This window comes from Cavia porcellus, unplaced genomic scaffold (genome assembly GCF_034190915.1).
Source record: "Cavia porcellus strain 051 isolate PalLab524CR breed Dunkin Hartley unplaced genomic scaffold, mCavPor4.1 scaffold_34, whole genome shotgun sequence".
NCBI lineage: Eukaryota > Metazoa > Chordata > Mammalia > Rodentia > Caviidae > Cavia > Cavia porcellus.
The window spans coordinates 36,952,342-36,972,392 of record NW_026947517.1 but is presented as its reverse complement, the minus strand read 5'-3'; positions in this window follow the sequence as shown (position 1 = coordinate 36,972,392).

The following is a 20,051-nucleotide window of genomic DNA, read 5'->3' as shown; positions in this document are numbered from 1 at the left end:
CCACCCCGCGGTGCTTTTCTCCATCCTACATTGCCACTCACTGCCTATCCAAATTCAGACCCTCCAATACACACCACCCCGTGATGTTTTTCTCACTCCTACTTGTGAATGTAAAGTTACACACCCATACAATGCGCACCACCTGGTGATGTTTTTAAGAAACCTATCCTACATTGCCGCTGCATGTTCCCTGACCTCCCCATGCAGACAAACCCGCGGTACTTTTCTCCATCCTACATTGCAACTCACTGCCTATCCTAATTCAGACCCTCCGATTCACACAACCCCGTGATGTTTTTCCCACTCCTACTAGTGAATGTAATGTTACACACCGATGCAATGCACACCAACCCGCGATGTTTTTCTCACTCCTAATAGTGAATGTAATGTTACACACCCATACAATGCGCACCACCCCGCGATGTTTTTCAGAAACCTATAATACATGGCCACTGCATCTTCCCTGACCTCCCCATGCTGACAACCCCGCGGTGCTTTTCTCCATCCTACATTGCCACTCACTGCCTATCTTATTCAGACCCTCCGATTCACACCACCCCGTTATGTTTTTCTCACTCCTACTAGTGAATGTAATGTTACACAACCATACAATGCACACCGCCCCGCGATGTTTTTCAGAAAACTATCCTACATTGTCACTGCATGTTCGCTGACCTACACATGCTGACCACACCGCGGTGCTTTTCTACATCCTACATTGCCACTCAATGCCTATACTAATTCAGACCCTCCGATTCACACCACCCCGTGATGATTGTCTCACTCCTACTAGTGAATGTAATGTTACACAACCATTCAATGCGCACCACCCCGCGATGTTTTTCAGAAACTTATCCTACATTGCCACTGCATGTTCCCTGACCTCCCCATGCTGAACACCACGTGGTGCTTTTCTCCATCCTACATTGCCACTCACTGCCTATCCTAATTCAGACCCTACGATTCACAACACCCCGTGATGTTTTTCTCACTCCTACTAGTGAATGTAATGTGACACACCCATATAATGCGCACCACCCCCTGATGTTTTTCAGAAACCTATCCTACATTGCCACGGCATGTTCACTGACCTCCCCATGCTGACCACCACGCGATGCTTTTCTCCATCCTACATTGCCACTGACTTCCTATTCTAATTCAGACTCTCCGATTCACACCACCCCGTGATGTTTTTCTCACTCCTACTAGAGAATGTAATGTGACACACCCATACAATGCGCACCACGCAAGGATGTTTTTCAGAAACCTATCCTACATTGCCACTGCATGTTCCCTGACCTCCCCATGCTGACCACCCCGCGGTGCTTTTCTACATCCTACATTGCCACTCACTGCCTATCTTAATTCAGACCCTCCGAATCAAACTACCCCATGATGTTGTTCTCACTCCTACTAGTGAATGTAATTTTACACACCCATACAATGAGCACCACCCCATGATGTGTATCTCATTCCTACTAGTGAATGTAATGTTACACACCCATACAATGCGTACCACCCCGCGATGTTTTTCAGAAAACTATCCTACATTGCCACTGCATGTTCCCTGACCTCCGCATGCTGATCATCCCGTGGTGCTTTTCTCCATCCTACATTGCCTCTCACCGCATATCCTAATTCAGACCCTCCGATTCACACCACCCCTTGATGTATTTCTCACTCCTACTAGTGAATGTAATGTGACACACCCATATAATGCCCACCACCCCCTGATGTTTTTCAGAAACCTATCCTACATTGCCACTGCATGTTCCCTGACCTCCCCATGCTGACCACCACGCGGTGCTTTTCTCCATCCTACATTGCCACTGACTTCCTATCCTAATTCAGACTCTCCGATTCACACCACCCCGTGATGTTTTTCTCACTCCTACTAGTGAATGTAATGTGACACACCCATACAATGCGCACCACACCCGATGTTTTTCAGACACCTATCCTACATTGCCACTGCATGTTCCCTGACCTCCACATGCTGACCACCCCGCGGTGCTTTTCTCCATCCTACATTGCCACCCACTGCCTATTCTAATTCAGACCCTCCGATTCACAACACCCCGTGATGTTTTTCTCATTCCTACCAGTGAATGTAACGTTACACACCAATACAATGCGCACCAGTCAGCGATGTTTTTCAGAAACCTATCCTACATTGCCACTGCATGTTCCTGACCTCCCCATGCTGACCACCCCGTGGTGCTTTTCTCCATCCTACATTGCCACTCACTGCCTATCCTAATTCAGACCCTCCGATTCACAGCACCCCGTGATGTTTTTCTCACTCCTACTAGTGATCGTAATGTTACACACCCATACAATGAGCAGCACCCCGTGATGATTTTATCACTCCTATTATTGAATGTAATGTTACACACACATACAATGCGCACCACCGCGCGATGTTTTCCACAAACCTATCCTACATTGCCACTGCATGTTCCCTGACCTCCGATGCTGACAACCCCGCGGTTGTTTATTCCCACCTATATTGCCACTCACTGCATATCCTAATTCACACCCTCCGATTCACACTTCCCCGTGATGTTTTTCTCACTCCTACTAGTGAATGTAATGTTACACACCCATACAATTCGCACCACCCCGCGATATTTTTCAAACCTATGCTACATTGCCACTGCATGTTCCCTGAACTCACCATGCTGACCACCCCGCGGTGCTTTTCTCCATCCTACATTGCCACTCACTGCCTATCCTAATTCAGACCCTCTGATTCACACCACCCCGTGATGTTTTTCTCACTCCTACTGGTGAATGTAATGTTACACACCCATACAAAGCGCAAAACCCCGTTATGTTTTTCTCACTCCTACTAGTGAATGTAATGTTACACACACATACAATGCGCACCACCGCGCGATGTTTTCCAGAAACCTATCCTAATTGCCACTGCATGTTCCCTGACCTCCGATGCTGACAACCCCGCGGTTGTTTTTTCCCACCTATATTGCCACTCACTGCCTATCCTAATTCAGACCCTCCAATTCACACCTCCCCGTGATGTTTTTCTCACTCGTACTACTGAATATAATGTTACACACCCATACAATGCGCACCACCCCGCGTTGTTTTTCAGACCTATGCTCCATTGGTACTGCATGTTCCCTGATCTCCCCATGCTGACCACCCCGCGGTGCTTTTCTCCATCCTACATTGCCACTCACTGCCTATCCTAATTCAGACCCTCTGATTCACACCACCCCGTGATGTTTTTCTCACTCCTACTGGTGAATGTAATGTTACACACCCTTACAATGCGCACCGCCCCGCCATGATTTTCAGAAACCTATCCTACAGTGCCACTGCATGTTTCCTGACCTCAACATCCTGACCACCCAGTGGTGCTTTTCTCCATCATACATTGCCACTCACTGCCTATCCTGATTCAGGCCCTCCGATTCACACCACCCCGTGTTGTTCTTATCACTCCTACTAGTCAATGGCCTGTTAGAAAACCTAACAATGCGCACCATCCCGTGATGTTTTTCAGAAACCTATCCTACATTGCCACTGCATGTTCCCTGACCTCCCCATGCTGACCACCCCGCGATGCTTTTCTCCATCCTACATTGCAACTCACTGGCTATCCTAATTCAGACCCTCCGATTCACACCAACCCGTGATGTTTTTCTCACTCCTACTAGTGATCGTAATGTTACACACCCATACAATGAGCAGCACCCCGTGATGATTTTATCACTCCTATTATTGAATGTAATGTTACACACCCATACAATGCGCACCACCCCGCGATGTTTTTCAGAAACCTATCCTACATTGCCACTGCATGTTTCCCAACTTCACCATGCTGACCAACCCGCGGTAATTTTCTCCATCTTACATTGCCACTCACTGCCTATCCTAATTCAGACCCTCCAATACACACCACCCCGTGATGTTTTTCTCACTCCTAATAGTGAATGTAATGTTACACACCCATACAATGCGCACGACCCTGCGATGTTTTTCAGAAACCTATCCTATGTTGCCACTGCATGTTCCCAGACCTCCCCATGCTGACCACCACGCGGTGCTTTTATCCATCCTACATTGCCACTCACTGCCTATCCTAATTCAGACCCTTCGATTCACTCCACCCCGTGATGTTTTTCTCACTCCTACTGGTGAATGTAATGTTACACACCCATACAATGCGCACAACCCCGCGATGTTTTTCAGAAACCTATCCTACATTGCCACTGCATGTTCCCTGACCTCACCATGCTGACAATCCCGCGGTACTTTTCTCCATCCCACATTGCCACTCACTGCCTATCCTAATTCAAACACTCCGATTCACACCACCCCGTGATGTTTTTCTCACTCCTACTAGTGAATGTAATGTTACACACCCGTACAAAGCGCACAACCCCGCGATGTTTTTCTCACTCCTACTAGTGAATGTAATGTTACACACCCATACATTGGGCACCACCCCGCGATGTTTTTCAGAAACCTATCCTACATTACCACTGCATGTTCCTGACCTGCCCATGCTGACCACCCCGTGGTGCTTTTCTCCATCCTACATTGCCACTTACTGCCTATCCTAATTCAGACCCTCCGATTCACACCACCCCGTGATGTTTTTCTCACTGCTACTAGTGAATGTAATGTTACACACCCATACAATGTGCACCACCCCGCGATGTTTTTCTCACTCCTACTAGTGAATGTAATGTTACACACCCATACATTGCGCACCACCCCGCGATGTTTTTCAGAAACCTATAATACATTGCCACTGCATCTTCCCTGACCTCCCCATGCAGACCACCCCGCGGTGCTTTTCTCCATCCAAAATTGCCACTCACTGCCTATCTTATTCAGACCCTCCGATTCACACCACCCCGTTATGTTTTTCTCACGCCTACTAGTGAATGTAATGTTACACAACCATACAATGCGCACCGCAACGCGATGTTTTTCAGAAAACTATCCTACAATCTCACTGCATGTTCGCTGACTTACACATGCTGACCACACCGCGGTGCTTTTCTGCATCCTACATAGCCACTCAATGCCTATATTAATTCAGACCCTCCGATTCACACCACCCTGTGATGATTTTCTCACTCCTACTAGTGAATGTAATGTTACACACCATTCAATGCGCACCACCCCGCGATGTTTTTCAGAAACCTATCCTACATTGCCACTGCATGTTCCCTGACCTCCCCATGCTGAGCACCACGTGGTGCTTTTCTCCATCCTACATTGCCACTCACTGCCAATCCTAATTCAGACCCTACGATTCACACCACCCCGTGATGTTTCTCTCACGCCTACTAGTGAATGTAATGTTACACTCCCATACAATGCGTACCACCCCGCGATGTTTTTCAGAAACCTATCCTACATTGCCACTGCATGTTCCCTGACCTCCGCATGCTGATCACCCCACGGTGCTTTTCTCCATCCTACATTGCCTCTCACGGCATATCCTAATTCAGACCCTCCGATTCACACCACCCCTTGATGTACTTCTCACTCCTACTAATGAATGTAATGTTACACACCCATACAATGCGCACCACCCCGCGATGTTTTTCAGAAACCTATCCTACATTGCCACTGCATGTTCCCTGACCTCCGCATGCTTACCACACCGCGATGTTTTTATCCTTCCTACGTTGCAACTCACTGGCTATCCTAATTCAGACCCTCCGATTCACACCAACCCGTGATATTTTTCTCACTCCTACTAGTGATCGTAATATTACACACCCATATAATGCGCAACACCCCGTGATGATTTTATCACTCCTATTAATGAATGTAATGTTACACACCCATACAATGCACACCACCCCCGGTTGTTTTTCAGAAACCTATCCTACGTTGCCACTGCTTGTTCCCTGAGCTCCCCATGCTGACCACCCCGGAGCTTTTCTCCATCCTACATTGCAACTCACTTCCTATCCTAATTCAGACTCTCTGATTCACACCACCCCGTGATGTTTTTCTCACTCCTACTAGTGAATGTAATGTTACACAACCATACAATGCGCACCATGCGGCGATGTTTTTCAGAAACGTATCCTACATTGCCACTGCATGTTCCCTGACCTCCCCATGCTGACCACCCCGCGGTGCTTTTTTCCATCCTACATTGCCACTCACTGCCTATCTTATTCATACCCTCCGATTAACACCACCCCGTTATGTTTTTCTCACTCCTAGTAGTGAATGTAATGTTACACAACCATACAATGCGCACCGCCCCGCGATGTTTTTCAGAAACCTATCCTACATTGCCACTGCAAGTTCCCTGACCTCCCCATGCTGACCACCCCGAAGCTTTTCTCCATCCTACATTTCCACTCACTTCCTATCCTAATTCAGACTCTCCGATTCACACCACCCCTTGATGATTTTCTCACTCCTACTACTGAATGTAATGTTACACACCCATACAATGCGCACAACCCTGTGATGCTTTTCTCACTCCTACTAGGGAATGTAATGTTACACACCCATACAATGCGCACCACCCGGCGATGTTTTTCAGATACCTATCCTACATTGCCACTGCATGTTCCCTGACCTCCCCATGCTGACCACCCCGCCGTGCTTTTCTCCATCCTATATTGCCACTCACTGCCTATCTTATTCAGACCCTCCGATTCACACCACCCCGTTATGTTTTTCTCACTCCTACTAGTGAATGTAATGTTACACAACCATACAATGTGCACCGCCTCGCGATGTTTTTCAGAAACCTATCCTACATTGTTACTGCATGTTCCCTGACCTACACATGCTGACCACCCCGCGGTGCTTTTCTCCATCCTACATTGCCACTCAATGCCTATCCTAATTCAGACCCTCCGATTCACACCACCCCGTAATGTTTTTCTCACCTCTACTAGTGAATGTAATGTGACACACAAATACAATGCTCACCAGGCCCGGAAGTTTTTCAGAAACCTATCCTACATTGCCACTGCATGTTCCCTGACCACCAGATGCTGACCACCCCGCGGTGCTTTTCTCCATCCTACATTGCCACTCACTGTCTGTCCTAATTGAGACCCTCCGATTCAAACAACCCCGTGATGTTTTTCTTACTCCTACTAGTGAATGTAATGTTACACACCCATACAATGCGCACCTCCCCGTGATGTGTATCTCACTCCTACTAGGGAATGTAATGTTACACTCCCATACAATGTGCACCACCCCGCGATGTTTTTCAGAAACCGATCCTACATTGCCACGGCATGTTCCCTGACCTCCCCATGCTGACCACCCCACGATGCTTTTCTCCATCCTACATTGCAACTCACTAGCTATCCTTATTCAGACCCTCCGAATCACACCACCCCGTGATGTTTTTCTCACTCCTACTAGTGAATGTAATGATACACACCCATACAAAGCGCACAACCCCGCGATGTTTTTCTCACTCCTACTAGTGAATGTAATGTTACACACCCATACAATGCGCACCACGCCGCGATGTTTTTCAGAAACCTATCCTACATTGCCACTGCATGTTCCCTGACCTCCACATGCTGACCACCCCGCGGTGCTTTTCTCCATCCTACATTGCCACCCACTGCGTATTCTAATTCAGACCCTCCGATTCACAACACCCCGTGATGTTTTTCTCATTCCTACTAGTGACTATAACGTTACACACCAATACAATGCGCACCAGTCCGCGATGTTTTTCAGAAACCTATCCTTACATGGCCACTACATGTTCCTGACCTCCCCATGCTGACCACACCGTGGTGCTTTTCTCCATCCTACATTGCCACTCACTGCCTATCCTAATTCAGACCCTCCGATTCACAGCACCCCGTGATGTTTTTCTCACTCCTACTAGTGAATGTAATGTTACACACCCATACAAAGAGCAAAACCCCGTTTTGTTTTTCTCACTCCTACTAGTGAATGTAATGTTACACACACATACAATGCGCACCACCGCCCGATGTTTTCCAGAAACCTATCCTACATTGCCACTGCATGTTCCCTGACCTCCAATGCTGACAACCCCGTGGTAGTTTTTTCCCACCTATATTGCCACTCACTGCCTATCCTAATTCAGACCCTCCGATTTACACCTCCCCGTGATGTTTTTCTCACTCCTACTAGTGAATGTAATGTTACACACCCATACAATTCACACCACCCCGCGATGTTTTTCAGAAACCTATGCTACATTGCCACTGCATGTTCCCTGATCTCCCCATGCTGACCACCCCGCGGTGCTTTTCTCCATCCTACATTGCCACTCACTGCCTATCCTAATTCAGACCCTCTGATTCACACCACCCCGTGATGTTTTTCTCACTCCTACTGGTGAATGTAATGTTACACACCCATACAATGTGCACCACCACGCGATGTTTTTCAGAAACCTATCCTACAGTGCCACTGCATGTTTCCTGACCTCAACATCCTGACCACCCCGTGGTGCTTTTCTCCATCATACATTGCCACTCACTGCCTATCCTGATTCAGGCCCTCCGATTCACACCACCCCGTGTTGTTCTTATCACTCCTACTAGCCAATGGCATGTTAGAAACCCTTACAATGCGCACCCTCCCGTGATGTTTTTCAGAAACCTATCCCAGATTGGCACTGCATGTTCTCTGACTTCCAAATGCTGACCACCGAATGGTGCTTTTCTCCATCTTACATTGCCCCTCACTGCCTATCCTGATGCAGGCCATCCTATTGACAGCACCCCGTGATGTTTTTCTCACTCCTACTCGTGAATGGCCTGTTAGAAACCCTTACAATGCGCACCACCCCGCGATGTTTTTCAGAAACCTATCCTACATTGCCACTGCAAGTTTACTTACCTCCCCATGTTGACCGCCCAATGATGCTTTTCTCCATTCTACATTGCCACTCACTGCATATCCTAATCCAGCCACTCCGATTCACAACACCCTGTGATGTTTTTCTCACTCCTAGTAGTTAATGGCCTGCTGGAAACCCTTACAATGCGCACCACCCCGTGATGTTTCTCAGAAACTTACCTACATTGCCACTGCATGTTTCCTGACCGCCCCAAGCTGAACCAACCCGTGGTACTTTTCTCCATGCTACATTGCCACTCACTGCCTATCCTAATTCAGGCCCTCCAATTCACACCACCACATGATGTTTTTCTCACTCCTACTAGTGAATGGCCTGTTAGAAACCCGTACAATGCGCACCACCCCGCGATGTTTTTCAAAAACCTATCCTACATTGCCAATGCATGTTTCCGGATCTGTCCATGCTGTCCACCCCGTGGTGCTTTTCTCTTTCCTACATTGGCACTCACTGCCTATCCTAATTCAGGCCCTCCGAATCACAGAATCCCGTGATGTTTTTCTCACTCCTAGTAGTGCAGGGCCTGTTAGAAACCCTTACAATACGAACCACCATGCGATGGTTTTCAGAAACATATCCTACATTGCCAGTGCATGTTTGCTGACATCTCCATGCTGACCACACCGTGGTGCTTTTCTCCATTCTACATTGTCACTCACTGCCTATCCTAATTCTGCCCCTCCGATTCACACCAATCCATGATGTTTTTCTCACTTCTACTAGTGAATGGCCTATTAGAAACCTTTACAATTCGCACAACCCCGCGATGTTTTTCAGAAACATTCCTACATTGCCACTGCATGTTTCCTGACTTCCACATGCTGACCTCCCATGGGTGCTTTTCTCCATCCTGCATTGCCACTCACTGACTATTCTAAATCAGACCCTCCGATTCACACCACCCTGTGATGTTTCTCTCACTCCTATTAGTGAATGGCCTGTTAGAAACACTTACAATGTTCTCCACCTCGCGATGGTTTTCTGAAACCTATCCTACAGTGCCACTGCATGTTTCCTGACCTCAAAATCCTGACCACCCCGTGGTGCTTTTCTCCATCCAATCGTTGCCACTCACTGCCTATCCTGATGCAGGCCATCCGATTCACAGCACCCCGTGATGTTTTTCTCACTCCTACTCGTGAATGGCCTGTTAGAAACCCATAAATGCGTACCACCCCGCGATGTTTTTCAGAAACCTATCCTACATTGCCACTGCATGTTCCCTGACCTCCCGATGCTGATCACCCCACGGTGCTTTTCTCCATCCTACATTGCCTCTCACTGCCTATCCTAATTCAGACCCTCCGATTCACACCACCCCGTGATGTTTTTCTCACTCCTACTCGTCAATGGCCTGTTAGCAACCCTTACAATGGGCACCACGACGCGATTTTTTTTCAGAAACCTATCTTACATTGGCCCTGCATGTTTCCTGACTTCCACATTATAATCACCCCGTGGTGCTTTTCTGCATACTACATTGCCACGCACTGCCAATCCTGATTCTGGCCGTCCGATTCATACCACCCCGTGATGTTTTTCTCACTCCTACTTGTGAATGGCCTGTTAGAAACACTTACAATTCGCACAACCCAGTCATGTTTTTCAGAAAACTATCCTACATTTCCACTGCATGTTTCCTGACATATCCATGCTGACCACACTGTGGTGCTTTTCTCCATCCTACATTGCCACTCACTGCCTATCCTAATTCAGGCCCTCCGATTCACACAACACTGTGATGTTTTTATCACTCCTACAAGTGAATAGCCTGTTAGAAATCCTTACAATGCGCACCAGCCCGCGATGTTTCTCACAAACCAATCCTAAATTGCCAGTGCATGTTTCCTGACCTCCCCATGCTGACCACCCCGTGGTGCTTTTCTCCATTCGACATTGCCACTCACTGACTATTCTGCTTCATGCCCTCCGATTCACACCTCCCCGTGATGTCTTTCTCTCTCCCACTAGTGAATGGCCTGTTAGAAACGCTTACATTTCGCACCACCCCGTGATGGTTTTCAGAAACCTATCCTACAGTGCCACTGCATGTTTCCTGACCTCAACATCCTGACCACCCCATGGTGCTTTTCTCCATCCTACATTGCCACTCACTGCCTATCCTGATGCAGGCCATCCTATTCACAGCACCCCGTGATGTTTTTCTTACTCCTACTCCTGAATGGCCTGTTAGAATCAGTTACAATGCGCACCACCCCGCGATGTTTTTCAGAAACCTATCCTACATTGCCACTGCAAGTTTCCTTACCTCCCCATGTTGAACGCCCAGTGGTGCTTTTCTCCATCCTACATTGCCACTCACTGCTTATTCTAATCCAGGCACTCCGATTCACAACACCCTGTGATGTTTTTCTCACTCCTACAAGTGAATGGCCTGTTGGAAACCTTTACAATGCGCACCACTCTGTGATGTTTCTCAGAAACCTACCTACATTGCCACTGCATGTTTCCTGACCTCCCCATGCTGAACCTACACGTGGTACTTTCCTCCATGCTACATTGCCACTCACCGCCTATCCTAATTCAGGCTCTCCAATTCACACCACCACATGATGTTATTCTCACTCCTACTAGTGAATGGCCTGTTAGAAACCCGTACAATGCGCACCACCCCGCAATGTTTTTCAAAAACCTATCCTACATTGCCACTGCAAGTTTCCTGACCTCCCAATGTTGACTGCCCCATGGTGCTTTTCTCGATCCTACATTGACAAACACTGCTTATCCTAATCCAGGCCCTCCGATTCACAACACCCTGTGATGTTTTTCTCACTCCTACTTGTGAATCGCCTGTTGGAAACACTTACAATGCGCACCACCCCGTGATGTTTCTCAGAAACCTACCTACATTGCCTGTGCATGTTTCCTGACCTCCCCATGCTGAACCAACCCGTGGTACTTTTCTCCATGCTACATTTCCACTCACTGCCTATCCTAATTGAGGCCCTCCAATTCACACCGCCACGTGATGTTTTTCTCACTCCTACTAGTGAATGGCCTGTTAGAAACCCATATAATGCGCACCACACCACGATATTTTTCAAAAACCTATCCTACATTGCCACTACATGTTTCCTGACCTCCCCATGCTGAACACCCCTTGGTGCTTTTCTCTTTCCTAGATTGCCACTCACTTCCTATCTTAATTCAGGCCCTCCGAATCACACAACCCCGTGATGTTTTTCTCACTCCTACTAGTGAATGGCCTGTTAGAAACCCTTACAATGCGCACCACCCCGCGATGTTTTTCAGAAACATATCCTACATTGCCACTGCATGTTTCCTGACATCTCCATGCTGACCACCCCGTGGTGCAATTCTCCATCTTACATTGCCACTCACTGCCTATGCTAATTCTGCCCTCCGATTCACACCACCCCATGATGTTTTTCTCACTCCTACTAATGAATGGCTAGTTAGAAACTTTTTCAATGGGCACCACCACGGGATTTTTTTCAGAAACCTATCTTACATTGGCCCTGCATATTTCCTGAATTCCACATCCTAATCACCCCGTGGTGCTTTTCTACATCCTACATTGCCACTCACTGCCTATCCTGATTCAGGCCGTCCGATTCACACCACCCCATGTTGTTTTTCTCACTTCTACTTGTGAATGGCCTGGTAGAAACGCTTAGAATTCGCACCACCACGCGATGTTTTTCAGAAACCTATCATACATTGCCACTGTATGTTTCCTGACTTCCACAAGCTGACCACCCATGGGTGCTTTTCTCCATCCTACATTGCCTCTCACTGACTATGCTGATTCAGGCACTCTGATTCACACCACCCCGTGATGTTTCTCTCACTCCTATTAGTGAATGGCCTGTTAGAAACCCTTACAATGCACACCACCCCGCAATGGTTTTCAGAAACCTATCCTACAGTGCCACTGCATGTTTCCTGACCTCAACATCCTGACCACCCCGTGGTGCTTTTCTCCATCCTACATTGCCACTCACTGACTATCCTGATTCAGGCCCTCCAATTCACAGCACCCCGTGATGTTCTTCTCACTCCTACTAGTGAATGGCCTGTTGGAAACCCTTACAATGCGCACCACCCAGTGATGTTTCTCAGAAACCTACCTACATTGCCACTGCATGTTTCTTGACCTCCCCATGCTGAACCAACCCCTGGTACTTTTCTCCATGCTAAATTTCCACTCACTGCCTATTCTAATTCAGGCCCTCCAATTCACACCACCACGTGATGTTTTTCTCACTCCTACTCGTGAATGGCCTGTTAGAAACCCATAAATGCGCACCACCCCGCGATGTTTTTCAGAAACCTATCCTACATTGTTACTGCATGTTCCCTGACCTACACATGCTGACCACCCCGGGGTGCGTTTCTCCATCCTACATTGCCACTCAATGCCTACCCTAATTCAGACCCTCCGATTCACACCACCCCGTAATGTTTTTCTCACTCCTACTAGTGAATGTAATGTGACACACAAATACAATGCGCACCAGGCCCGGAAGTTTTTCAGAAACCTAACCTACATTGCCACTGCATGTTCCTTGACCACCACATGCTGACCACCCCGCGGTGCTTTTCTCCATCCTACATTGCCACTCACTGCCTGTCCTAATTGAGACCCTCCGATTCAAACAACCCCGTGATGTTTTTCTCACTCCTACTAGTGAATGTAATGTTACACACCCATACAATGCGCACCTCCTCGTGATGTGTATCTCACTCCTACTAGGGAATGTAATGTTACACACCCATACAATGCGCACCACCCCGCGATGTTTTTCAGAAACCTATCCTACATTGCCACTGCATGTTCCCTGACCTCCCCATGCTGACCACCCCGCGATGCTTTTCTCCATCCTACATTGCAACTCACTGGCTATCCTTATTCAGACCCTCCGATTCACACCACCCCGTGATGTTTTTCTCACTCCTACTAGTGAATGTAATGTTACACACCCTTACAAAGCGCACAACCCCGCGATGTTTTTCTCACTCCTACTAGTGAATGTAATGTTACACACCCATACAAGGCGCACCACGCCGCGATGTTTTTCAGAAACCTAACCTACATTGCCACTGCATGTTCCCTGACCTCCACATGCTGACCACCCCGCGATGCTTTTCTCCATCCTACATTGCAACTCACTGGCTATCCTTATTCAGACCCTCCGATTCACACCACCCCGTGATGTTTTTCTCACTCCTACTAGTGAATGTAATGTTACACACCCTTACAAAGCGCACAACCCCGCGATGTTTTTCTCACTCCTACTAGTGAATGTAATGTTACACACCCATACAAGGCGCACCACGCCGCGATGTTTTTCAGAAACCTAACCTACATTGCCACTGCATGTTCCCTGACCTCCACATGCTGACCACCCCGCGATGCTTTTCTCCATCCTACATTGCCACCCACTGCCTATTCTAATTCAGACCCTCCGATTCACAACACCCCGTGATGTTTTTCTCATTCCTACTAGTGACTGTAACGTTACACACCAATACAATGCGCACCAGTCCTCGATGTTTTTCAGAAACCTATCCTACATTGCCACTGCATGTTCCTGACCTCCCCATGCTGACCACACCATGGTGCTTTTCTCCATCCTACATTGCCACTCACTGCCTATCCTAATTCAGACCCTCCGATTCACAGCACCCCGTGATGTTTTTCTCACTCCTACTAGTGAATGTAATGTTACACACCCATACAAAGCGCAAAACCCCGTTATGTTTTTCTCACTCCTACTAGTGAATGTAATGTTACACACACATACAATGCGCACCACCGCGCGATGTTTTCCAGAAACCTATCCTACATTGCCACTGCATGTTCCCTGACCTCCGATGCTGACAACCCCGCGGTAGTTTTTTCCCACCTATATTGCCACTCACTGCCTATCCTAATTCAGACCCTCCGATTTACACCTCCCCGTGATGATTTTCTCACTCCTACTAGTGAATGTAATGTTACACACCCATACAATTCACACCACCCCGCGATGTTTTTCAGAAACCAATGCTACATTGCCACTGCATGTTCCCTGATCTCCACATGCTGACCACCCTGCGGTGCTTTTCTCCATCCTACATTGCCACTCACTGCCTATCCTAATTCAGACCCTCTGATTCACAGCACCCCGTGATGTTTTTCTCACTCCTACTGGTGAATGTAATGTTACACACCCATACAATGCGCACCACACCGCGATGTTTTTCAGAAACCTATCCTACATTGCCACTGCATGTTCCCTGATCTCCCCATGCTGAATACCCCGCGGTGCTTTTCTCCATCCTACATTGCCAATCACTGCCTATCCTATTTCAGAACCTCTGATTCACACCACCCCGTGATGTTTTTTTCACTCCTCCTAGTGAATGTAATGTTACACACCCTTACAATGTGCACCACCCTGCGATGGTTTTCAGAAACCTATCCTACAGTGCCACTGCATGTTTCCTGACCTCAACATCCTGACCACCCCGTGGTGCTTTTCTCCATCATACATTGCCACTCACTGCCTATCCTGATTCAGGCCCTCCGATTCACACCACCCCGTGTTGTTCTTATCACTCCTACTAGCCAATGGCATGTTAGAAACCCTTACAATGCGCACCCTCCCGTGATGTTTTTCAGAAACCTATCCCAGATTGGCACTGCATGTCCTCTGACTTCCACATGCTGACCACCGAATGGTGCTTTTCTCCATCTTACATTGCCCCTCACTGCCTATCCTGATGCAGGCCATCCTATTGACAGCACCCCGTGATGTTTTTCTCACTCCTACTCGTGAATGGCCTGTTAGAAACGCTTACAATGCACACCACCCCGCGATGTTTTTCAGAAACCTATCCTACATTGCCACTGCAAGTTTACTTACCTCCCCATGTTGACCGCCCAATGATGCTTTTCTCCATTCTACATTGCCACTCACTGCATATCCTAATCCAGCCACTCCGATTCACAACACCCTGTGATGTTTTTCTCACTCCTAGTAGTTAATGGCCTGCTGGAAACACTTACAATGCGCACCACCCCGTGATGTTTCTCAGAAACCTACCTACATTGCCAGTGCATGTTTCCTGACCTCCCCATGCTGAACCAACCCGTGGTACTTTTCTCCATGCTACATTTCCACTCACTGCCTATCCTAATTGAGGCCCTCCAATTCACACCGCCACGTGATGTTTTTCTCACTCCTACTAGTGAATGTAATATAACACACACCCATAAAATGCACACCACCCCGCGATGTTTTTCAGAAACTTATCCCACATCGCCACTGCATGTTCCCTGACCTCCCCATGCTGACCACCCCGTGGTGCTTTTCTCCATCATACATTGTCACTCACTGCCTATCCTAATTCAGGCACTCCGATTCACACAATCCCTGATGTTTTTCTCACTTCTACTACTGAATGGCCTGTTAGAAACCCTTACAATGTGCAACACCCCGCGATGTTTTTCAGTAACCTATCCTACATTGCCACTGCATGTTTCCTCACCTCCGCATGCTGACCACCCCGTGGTGCTTTTCTCCATCCTACATTGCCACTCAGTGCCTATCCTAATTCAGGCCCTCCGATTCACACCACCCAGTGATGATTTTCTCACTCCTACAAGTGAAGGGCCTTTAAAAAACCTTACAATGCGCACCCCCACACGATGTTTTTCAGAAACCTATCCTACATTGCCACCGCATGTTTCCTGCCCTCCCCATGCTGACCACCCCTGGTGGTTTTCTCCATCCTGCATTACAACTTACTGCCTATACTGATTCAGCTCCTCCAAATCACACCACACCGTGATGTTTTTCTCGCCCCTACTAGTGAATGGCCTGTTAGAAACCCTTACAGTGCGCACAATTCCGCGATGTTTTTCAGAAACATATTCTACATTGCCACTGCCAGTTTCCTGACCTCCCAATGTTGACCTCCCCAATGTGCTTTCCTCCATCCTACATTGCCACTCACTGGTTTTCCTAATCCAGGCCTTCCGATTCACAACACCCTGTGTTGTTTTTCTCACTCCTACTAGTGAATAGCCTGTTAGAAACCCATACAATGCGCACCACCCTGCGATGTTTTTCAGGAACCTATCCTTCATTCCCACTGCATGTTTCCTGACCTCCCCTTAATGACCACCCCGTGGCGTTTTTCTCTTTCCTACATTCCCAGTCACTGTCTATCCTAATTCTGGCCCTCCGATTCACACAACCCCGTGTTGTTTTTCTCACTCCTACTAGTGAATGGCCTGTTAGAAACCCTTACATTGCACACCACCCCGCAATGTTTTTCAGAAACATATCCTACATTGCCACTGCATGTTTCCTGACATCCCCATGCTGACCACCGCATGGTGATTTTCTCTATCCTACATTGCCACTCACTGCCTCTCCTAATACAGGCCCTCCAATTCACAACACCCCATGACGTTTTTCTCACTCCTACTAGTGAATGGTCTGTAGAAAACCTTTCAATGGTCACAACCACGCGATTTTTTTCAGAAACCTATCTTACATTGGCCCTGCATGTTTCCTGACTTCCACATCCGATTCACCCCGTGGTGCTTTTCTACATCCTACATTGCCACTCACTGCCTATCCTGATTCAGACAGTTCGATTCACACCACCCCGTGATGTTTTTCTCTCTCCTACTTGTGAATGGCCTGTTAGAAACGCTTATAATTCGAACCACCACGCGATGTTTTTGAGAAAACTAACCTACTTTGGCACTGCATGATTCCTGACCTATCCATGCTGACCACCCCTTGGTGCTTTTCTCCTTCCTACATTGCCACTCATTGCCTATCCTAATTATTGCCCTCCGATTCACACCACACCGTGATGTTTTTCTCACTCCTACTAGTGAATGGCCTATTAGAAATCCTTACAATGCACACCACACCGCAATGTTTCTCATAAACTAATCCAAAATTGCCACTGCATATTTCCTGACCTCCCCATCCTGTCCACCCGTGGTGCTTTTCTCCATCATACATTGCCACTCACTGCCTATTCTAAATCAGGCCCTCCGATTAACACCACACTGTGATGTTTTTCTCACTCATACTAGTGAATGGCCTGTTACAAACACTTAAAATTCGCATCAACCCGCGATGTTTTTCCGAAAACTATCCTATTTTGCCACTGCATGTCTCCTGACCTCCCCATGCTGACCACCCCATGGTGCTTTTCTCCATCCTACATTAACACTCACTGCCAATCCTAATTGAGGCCCTCCGATTTGCACCACCATGTGATGTTTTTCTCACTCATACAATTGAATGGCCTCTTAGAAACCCTGACAATGCGCACCACCCCGCGATGTTTTTCAGAAACCTATCCTACATTGCCATTGCAAGTTTCCTGACCTCCCCATGTTGACCACCCCATGGTGCTTTTCTCCATCCTACATTGCAACTCACTGCTTATCCTAATTCAGGCCCTCCGATTCACACCACCCCTGATGTTTTTTTCACTCCTACTACTCAATGGCCTGTTAGAAACCCTTACAATGTGCAACACCCCCGATGTTTTTCAGAAACCTATCCTACATTGCCACTGCATGTTCCCTGATCTCCCCATGCTGAATACCCCGCGGTGCTTTTCTCCATCCTACATTGCCAATCACTGCCTATCCTATTTCAGACCCTCTGATTCACACCACCCCGTGATGTTTTTTTCACTCCTCCTAGTGAATGTAATGTTACACACCCTTACAATGCGCACCACCCCGCGATGGTTTTCAGAAACCTATCCTACAGTGCCACTGCATGTTTCCTGACCTCAACATCCTGACCACCCCGTGGTGCTTTTCTCCATCATACATTGCCACTCACTGCCTATCCTGATTCAGGCCCTCCGATTCACACCACCCCGTGTTGTTCTTATCACTCCTACTAGCCAATGGCATGTTAGAAACCCTTACAATGCGCACCATCCCGTGATGTTTTTCAGAAACCTATCCCAGATTGGCACTGCATGTTCTCTGACTTCCACATGCTGACCACCGAATGGTGCTTTTCTCCATCTTACATTGCCCCTCACTGCCTATCCTGATGCAGGCCATCCTATTGACAGCACCCCGTGATGTTTTTTTCACTCCTACTCGTGAATGGCCTGTTAGAAACCCTTACAATGCGCACCACCCCGCGATGTTTTTCAGAAACCTATCCTACATTGCCACTGCAAGTTTACTTACCTCCCCATGTTGACCGCCCAATGATGCTTTTCTCCATTCTACATTGCCACTCACTGCATATCCTAATCCAGCCACTCCGATTCACAACACCCTGTGATGTTTTTCTCACTCCTAGTAGTTAATGGCCTGCTGGAAACACTTACAATGCGCACCACCCCGTGATGTTTCTCAGAAACCTACCTACATTGCCAGTGCATGTTTCCTGACCTCCCCATGCTGAACCAACCCGTGGTACTTTTCTCCATGCTACATTTCCACTCACTGCCTATCCTAATTGAGGCCCTCCAATTCACACCGCCACGTGATGTTTTTCTCACTCCTACTAGTGAATGTAATGTAACACACACCCATAAAATGCACACCACCCCGCGATGTTTTTCAGAAACCTATCCCACATCGCCACTGCATGTTCCCTGACCTCCCCATGCTGACCACCCCGTGGTGCTTTTCTCCATCATACATTGTCACTCACTGCCTATCCTAATTCAGGCACTCCGATTCACACAATCCCTGATGTTTTTCTCACTTCTACTACTGAATGGCCTGTTAGAAACCCTTACAATGTGCAACACCCCGCGATGTTTTTCAGAAACCTATCCTACATTGCCACTGCATGTTTCCTCACCTCCGCATGCTGACCACCCCGTGGTGCTTTTCTCCATCCTACATTGCCACTCAGTGCCTATCCTAATTCAGGCCCTCCGATTCACACCACCCAGTGATGATTTTCTCACTCCTACAAGTGAAGGGCCTTTAAAAAACCTTACAATGCGCACCCCCACACGATGTTTTTCAGAAACCTATCCTACATTGCCACCGCATGTTTCCTGCCCTCCCCATGCTGACCACCCCTGGTGGTTTTCTCCATCCTGCATTACAACTTACTGCCTATACTGATTCAGCTCCTCCAAATCACACCACACCGTGATGTTTTTCTCGCCCCTACTAGTGAATGGC